The sequence below is a fragment of the Onychomys torridus genome, chromosome 12 (genome assembly GCF_903995425.1).
Source record: "Onychomys torridus chromosome 12, mOncTor1.1, whole genome shotgun sequence".
Taxonomy (NCBI): Eukaryota; Metazoa; Chordata; class Mammalia; order Rodentia; family Cricetidae; genus Onychomys; species Onychomys torridus.
Genome location: NC_050454.1, coordinates 59351037 through 59359118, shown reverse-complemented (window position 1 = coordinate 59359118; position 8082 = coordinate 59351037).

Here is an 8082-nt window from a genome sequence, read left to right as displayed (position 1 = left end):
GTTTATTTGTAAATAAAATAATTTCTTTTAATTTTTAGGTTACACAGTGAATACCAGGTTAAGCAAGACCTCTAAAAAATACCTCTCCCAAACCTCATTCCCTCTGTAGGTACACACACACACACACACACACACACACACACACATTTAAAAGAGGAGATTTGCATTTAGATATAAATTATTATCAAGACAGGGTTGCTATGTGTAGCCCTGGATGTCCTGTAACTCAATCTTTAGAACAGACTGTCCTTGAACTAACAGAGATATGCCTACCTCTGCATCCTGAGTGCTGAGATTAAAGCGATGCACCACCACCAGCCACCTAAATTAAAGTTTTAAATGTTAGAAAATAGGTTTTTTCTTTTATGTTCCTTAAAATACCAGCTTTTGTGAAGTAAAAAAAAAAAATACATTTTAAAGTGACCAAAATGTCCACGAATGGCTTAGAAATTATATCAAGTAAATATTTTCTGAAATTTCACTTTGTATTCCTCAAGATATTATGACGTTTTCATTAAAATATTTAAAAAGTTTGGAACTGTTTATTTTCATTTTTGCAACAATTACTGCATTTTATGTAAATGCAGTAAAGTAAAATACTCAAATATGTTTCTATAAAAATAAAGTAAAAGTGAATTTCTTAGCATTGGGAGAAAATTGCTGGCTGGGGCTCTGTTTTCTTTAGGATTTGTATATTCATTGCTTGAGAAGAAATAACACTGGGAACCATTACAAGCATAATTATTTGGCAGAGTATTTAAACTGCTGATAGAAATTATTTGAGAATTCTTTTCTTGAAAATTTGTTTCTTGAAAATTGAAAATACAAATAAAGCCAAATGGCCTACTTCCTATAATATTTTAACAGAACTGTTGATATTGCAAACTTTTAAAATTTAGAGCAGTCTGTTTCCTCTGGCAGAGTTTGCTTCAATGTTAGCAGATGTTGAAATCCCTCAGAGAATAATTTTTCAATTATATTTGTTATTTTACAGACAGTAAAATCAATTAAGTGGAATAATTTGAATCTATTCACCATGAAACTGTAACTTTGGACCAGATTGTAGGAAATTTTATGAAAATAAAATAAAGATCCCCTTTTTAGGTGACTCTTCCTCAAAAAAATATAGAATATATGCTATTAGCAAAATATGTACATTAAAACTTATTGATATACGTGATGATGCATTTGGAACAATTATGCAACTTTGGTTATATCACTGTTATGAAAAAAAATATATATAGAGAGAGACTTTTAATCTGAAAATTATAATTTTTATATTTATTTATAATAAATTATTTATAAGGAATTTGACTTTAAAAATTGATATATATTATATGCACACTATTACTGAGTGAATGTCAGTATTTTGTTTCTATTTTCATCCTGTTTTAAAATTCAATACTTTCGGCATGTATTTTTATTACATTTTTAAGATACTTTAAATTTTTCATAAAATGTATTTTGATGATATCTTCATTGTCTGCCAAGTCCTCCCATAACTTCCCATTCTCACTACCCACTCAACCTCCTGATTCTTTTCTCTCCCAAAACAAAGAACAAGAAACATAATGAAAAACAAAGAATTCATGTAGTTACAGTTTTCCTGCCTGGCCCAGTCAGGACAAATCTCTTACCTGCCAGTCCCACAGTCGCTCAGACCCAACCAAGAAAGCACACAAAAACTTATATTGCTTACAAACTGTATGGCCGTGGCAGGCTGCTTGTTATCTACCTTTTCTCTCTTAAATTAACCCATTTCTGTTAGTCTATACTTTGCCACATGGCTTGTGGCTTACCAGTGTCTTTACATGTTGCTTTTCATGGCAGCGGTAGGCGGTGTCTCCCTCCAACCTTCTACTTCCCAGAATTCTCTTCTCTCTTGTCCTGCCTATACTTCCTGCCTGGCCACTGGCCAATCAGAACTTTATTTACACAGAGTGATATCCACAGCAAATTCAGAACAATACAAGCAAATTAAAAAAATAATAATAACAATACCAACCCAAACCACACAAATGCTGAGTGATGTTGTGTTTGCCAACTTCTCTTGACCTTGTGGCCTGTCTTGGAGCATGGTTGATACATACACAGTGTCATTCCCTTTGAGAAGGATGATTTTCACTCCCCCAGAAGTTATCAATTTCAAATATCTTCTTGTTTTATGCAGGAGTAGGACTTCTTCCCCGATTTTTGTTCTCTAACCAGGAGTTTTGTCTGGTTTAATTTGTGCAATTTCTTGCGAATGCCCCTGCATGTATATTTTAATCACATGAGCTTTGTGTATGTTTTATCCTTTTTATGGAAATTTTGGAATTTTCCTCCATAAAAAAAAAAAAAAAACCCTTTTGTCTCAAATCCCAATATCTACAGACTTCTGTTCATCTTTGCTGCTGTCCTCATCCAAATCTAAGCTACTATATGCTTTCTCATAACATTAGTTTGAATAAGGTTTTTTAAAACTCTTTTCTGAGTATTGAATCTAGAACAATACTTTGTAACCATCAACCTTCCCAGAAAGATATTTGAGACCCTCATGAATGCATATATACCAAACATACAAAAAGAACAGTCAGAGGCATGTATGTAGTTTACATATGCTAATGGTGATGTTCAAGGAAAAATTTCATAATTGTTTATATCTGGTGTTAAGATTTTTGCACAGGTAATAAACCATTTTCTTGACCATATTTATACACACACACACAAATCAGAATTTTTCCTTCTATAATCTCTTCTATTAGTGGGAACCATTTTAACTTTTCTCAGTTCTTCCCTGTCCCAGGCTGGGATACAAGAACTACCTTCAATATGTCCTGAGCAATAGATCTGTTTTAAAATGTGTAACAAATGCTAATCGGTTCATTTGAAATCGCTACAAGCATTGTGTTCTCATTAGAAGACAATTTCAGCTTTCCCAAGTGCATACTAATCTCAGGGAGGTCCCTCACTTGTCCTCTGGCATTAAAAAAAAAACACCTCTTAATGATACCAATTAAGAGGTGTGAATGTCATCTCTACATCTTTGTTCTGTTTCAGGTCAGTAAGTCCAGGGCTCAAAACAAAGTCATGACCTGGTTGAAAATTATATACTATTGTAAAATTACATAGAAAAGGCAGATATTTCAATATATTTAAAATATTTTATAGTATTATCAATAAGAATTAACATTATTAGCATACCATTTTAATTAATTACTATGTATTCCTTGTCCAAGAACGAACGAATACATTTTTCCCCTCAAATCATCCTTCTTTGATGTCCATAGTTAGTCAACTAAGACTTTAATGCTGAGATATTAACTTTTCTCAAATCCATTTAAACAGGCAATATGATTCTTGTAACAGTCTTTGATTAATCTTGTAAGTAATGCCATGGACAGCCATTTATTTGGACTTTTCTTCTGACCTCCCATCTAAAAGAGTTGATTCCTTCCTCCTTAATATTTACATGTGCTCATTCAGCAATAGTCTGTCACCTATGTTTGGAATGGCTTGTGCCATAGTGCCATTCAAACTCGGTTCTGCTCAATGAGGCAGTAACTATCTATGGCTGGGGAGTGTACTAAAGTGAGATCTGAGCTGAAGTATGCAGCATGAGAGGCAGAATCCTTCCGTAGTAGGTATTACACACCTTCAGTTTCTGTAAGAAGTGTACCCTCCTCCTGGGAAGACCCACGATGACTTTGAGCATAAAATTAGTGTTCTAGCCATGCTTGAGTGTGGTGGTATTGTGTTCCCCATAGTATTGTGCACCCTAATAAATTTATCTGGAGTCAGAGAACAGGACAGCCACTAAATACAGAGGGTAGAAAATGGTGGAACTCATGCCTTTAATCCTAGCATTCCAGAGTCAGAAATCCCTCTGGATCTCTGTGAGTTCAAGGCCACCTTGGAAACAGCCAGGTATGGTTACACTCACCTTTAATCCCAAGAAGTGAGCATTTAATCCCAGGGAGTGATGGCAAAAACAGAAAGATATATAAGGTGTGAAGACCAGAAACTAGCAGCATTTGGCTGTATAAGCTTTTAGGCTTTTGAGCAGCAGTTCAGCTGAGATCCATTCAGATGAGGACACAGAAGCTTCCAGTCTAAGGAAACAGGACTAGCTGAGGAACTGGCAAGGTGAGGTAGCTGTGGATTGTTCTGCTTCTCTGATCTTCCAGCCTCACCCCAAGAATTGGCCTCAGGTTTGTTTTTATTAATAAGAACTTCTAAGATTCCTGCTACACTTGAGCATGAGCAAATATAGCACAAGCTTTTACAATTAATTTAAATTAGCTCACATTAACTAAATTTCATAACAATTTTGTTAATTATAAAAAAGGTAGCTTCACATAAGTGAACTGAAGTTCATTTACTAGTTCAGTATTTGCTTACTTATTTTGTGTATATGTGTGTAGGCATGGCCATTCATGCTACAGTACATATGTGGAAATCAGAGTGTAATGGGGAAATTAGTTCTTGTCTTCCGCCAAGTGGCTTCCAGAATCTGGTAAGCCATCTTGTTAGCACCTATTGAAATGTTTTAAAGAAAATAAGAAAATGCATTAGGGTTCATATTTATTTTATGCAGTATTAAATTCAAAGGTATGACTTGTAGCAAGCATAAAATTAACTGTTACATGCAATGCTGAATTTCCACTTAGTTCCTCATTCAGCTGAACTATGTAGTTAGTTCTTTAAGGTGGTTTTAAAATTCAGTAGAGCAGAAAATCAACCTTTCAATACTCTTGACTACCTTAGGTTATTGTTCCTCTCTTACATATTAGAAATTGAAACTTCACAAAATTTTCACTTTTTATCACTACCAAGGAATGAAAAAACAATATCTCACCCTAAATTCTCAGAGGCTTTTTCATATTCAGGGTCATTGCTTGAATTCTGAATGGTCTTATAATAAAAACTCAGAGCCAGATATTGGGGTAAATGCTGAAAGATCAGAGGAAATAGGCCACATCCACTTTTCACCTTGCCAAATCCTCAACTGATCATGTCTCCACAAATCCTCTGAATTGCTCCTGAGTCCTCAACAGAAAGGGCCTCTAGATCCTGTCTCCTTAAACCTTATAATGACTTTCTCCACCAGGCCATTTCACTTCCCATCTCAGCCTTCCTAATACTGGTGTTAATGACTTGTGTGCTTCCCAAATACTGGGGTTAAAGATGTGTGTCTTTAACTCACCTGGCTATGTTTCTCTCCTAGACTGGATCATTCTTGTGCAGTCCAGGGTGTCCTTGAACTTATAGAGATCCAGGCAGATCTCTGCCTCCCCAATGCTAGGATTAAAGGTGTGTGCCACCACTACCTGACCTTTATGTTTAACTCTGTGGTTGGCTCTGTCCTCTTATCTCCAGGAAAGTTTTATTTCTTAGATTACAAATATCACCACACAGGGTCTTGCTTGCTGAAAAATAAAATGAACAAATTGAACATAAGTACATTTGTCACTATCTGTCTAAAAAGCCACTGTAATCTAGTCATATCAAGTTACAAATGAAATTTTATACATATTTTTAATGTTTACTTGTTTTATTATTTTGTGAGGGAGGTACTCATGCAAGTCTGGATGAAATTCAAAGAATAATCTTGGGGAATCAATTTTTTGCTTTTTTTGTTTTTGTTTTTGTTTTTTTCTTTAAAACATGTAAGTTCCTAGGATGGAACTCAGATGTCTAGATTGGTGGCAAGTGATTTTATCCTCTGAGCCATCACACCATCTCATATTTAACACTCTTTAGCAGAATGAATTAAAAATATAATGTATTTCCTAAAGACATTAGCTTGTTTTTCCATTATTAAAGTGACATTTTGCATGCTATTGAGATGGCTAAGTTATTAAAATATATACTATGCTTGCGGATGATCAAAACTCATTTTTTCCAATACCCACACTGGGTAACACTCAAGCACCTATACCCCTAAATCCAAAGGATCAAACATCCTCTACTGGCCTCCCTAGGTATCTGTACTCTTCTACACTAACCCTCATAAAAGTGACACAGATATAAAAACAATCATGTGTTCAAGTCTATTCTTCACTCTCTCTTCTATCAAGTTCAGTGTGTCTGGTTCTGTGTTGAGGTCTTTGATCCAGTTGGACTTGAGTTTGGGGCAGGATGATAGATATAGATTTATTTGCAATCTCCTGCATGTGGCCATCTAGTTATGCCAGCACCATTTGTAGAAGATGCTTTTTTTCCCCATTGTATAATTTTGGCTTCTTTGTTAAAAATCAGGTGTCCATAGGTGTATGGATTTACTTATTTATTTGCTTGTTTGTTTATTTATTTATTTAAGGTATGGGTCTTCAGTTTGATTTCATTGATCCACCTTCTGTTTTTGTGCCAGTACCACCTGGTTTTCACTACTGTAGCTCTGTAGTAGATCTTGAAATCAAGGATGGTGATACTTCTGGAAGTTCTTTTATTGTACATGATTTTTTTTTTTTTTGGCTATCCTGGGATTTTTTTGTTTTTTCATGTGATGATAAATTCATCAGATGCTGAAAAAAGCATTTAACAAAGTCCTTTACTCCTTCGTGATAAGAGTTTTGGAGAGATTGGGGATGCAAGGGATGTAACTAAACATTAAATTAATTATAAACATAATAAAAAGTCAGTTCTTAGTGGTATTTCAACATAGCTAGCAATTTTATCTTACACCATTCAGAAGGGCCAAGGTCGATACAACAAAAGATAGCATACGCTGGCAAGGATGGGGAGATCCTGTAGTTGCTGGAGTGCAAACACAGTACAACCATTATGGACATCAGTGTGGCAATTTCCCAGGAAGCTAGAAAGAAATCTTCAAGAACCAGCTATACCATTATGGGGCATACACCCAAAGGATTCTACACCTTACTACAGAGATACTTGTCTAATCATGTTCATGATACTCAGAAATTGACAACAGAATAGATGACGATCAATGGATGAACAAATAAACATGGTGACTTTATACAATGGATAAAGCAATTAAAAATGAAAATCATGAACTTCTTGGGTAAATTAAAAAAAAAAAAAACAATGAGAGAAAAAGAAAGATAATCATTAATGAGGTTACTCAGACCCCAAAAGACAAATACTGTGTTTATTCACTTGTGTGTGGATGTCTGCTGTTTAGTCTTCTATATCGCCACAGAGGACAGATGTAGAGTAAGCTACTGAGGGGAGTGCTGGATCACCCAAGGAAGGGGAAATGGAATAGGTATGCATGGACGATGAAGACTGGGCCTGGACAATCCAATAGGGAGGAAGGAGAAACAGACGAGAGAAGGAGGACATATGGGGAGGGACAGCTGAACTTAAGGCCCTTTTGAACTGTTATAGGGACTTAAGATCTTCCTTAAAATATATACATTTATGAAGGCAATTGAAGAAGAATTGCCAAATAATGGGGGAGATTAACTGAACATCTATTATCACCAGATGAAACTTCTAGTCTTAAGTATGGGTTAAACTTAAACCATCTCCCACAAACAAAAAGTTATTTGCAAGGCTTTTGGTTGCTCTCCACATACTGAGAGCAAGGCCATATTGCTGAAGACATTACCTATGTAAATCACTGAACATGGAGAAGTCTGGCTGGTACCCATTTATAGCTTTTACCCTACTGACTAGAATGTACTCTGTACTTACTAAAGAATAAAGAAAATATTCATAGCATAAACTCTTTGATCTACTCAATGACTTGCCAGAAACATGTTCATGGGCAATAATCATACATAGCTTGTGGGATAAAACAACCATTATCTGATTGGATTTAAGGCCCACTCCATGAAATGGAACCCAGCCCTGACTCTGCTCAGGTGTCCATTAACATGAAACTAAATAAGCCATGGTCCTTTGTGAAAACCAGTTACTACTGGTCTGCTCAGGAACTATAGAAATAAAAAGATCCCAACAACTCACACTCTCACAATCCCTCCTCTTTCTCCACAACTGGACTCCTGGAGCTACACCTGGGGCCTGGCCAAGGATCTCTGCATCTATTTCCATCAGTTATTGGATGAGAGTTCCAGCACGACCATTAGGGGTGTTTGGCCATTTGATCAACAGACTAGGTCAGATCAGGCTTTC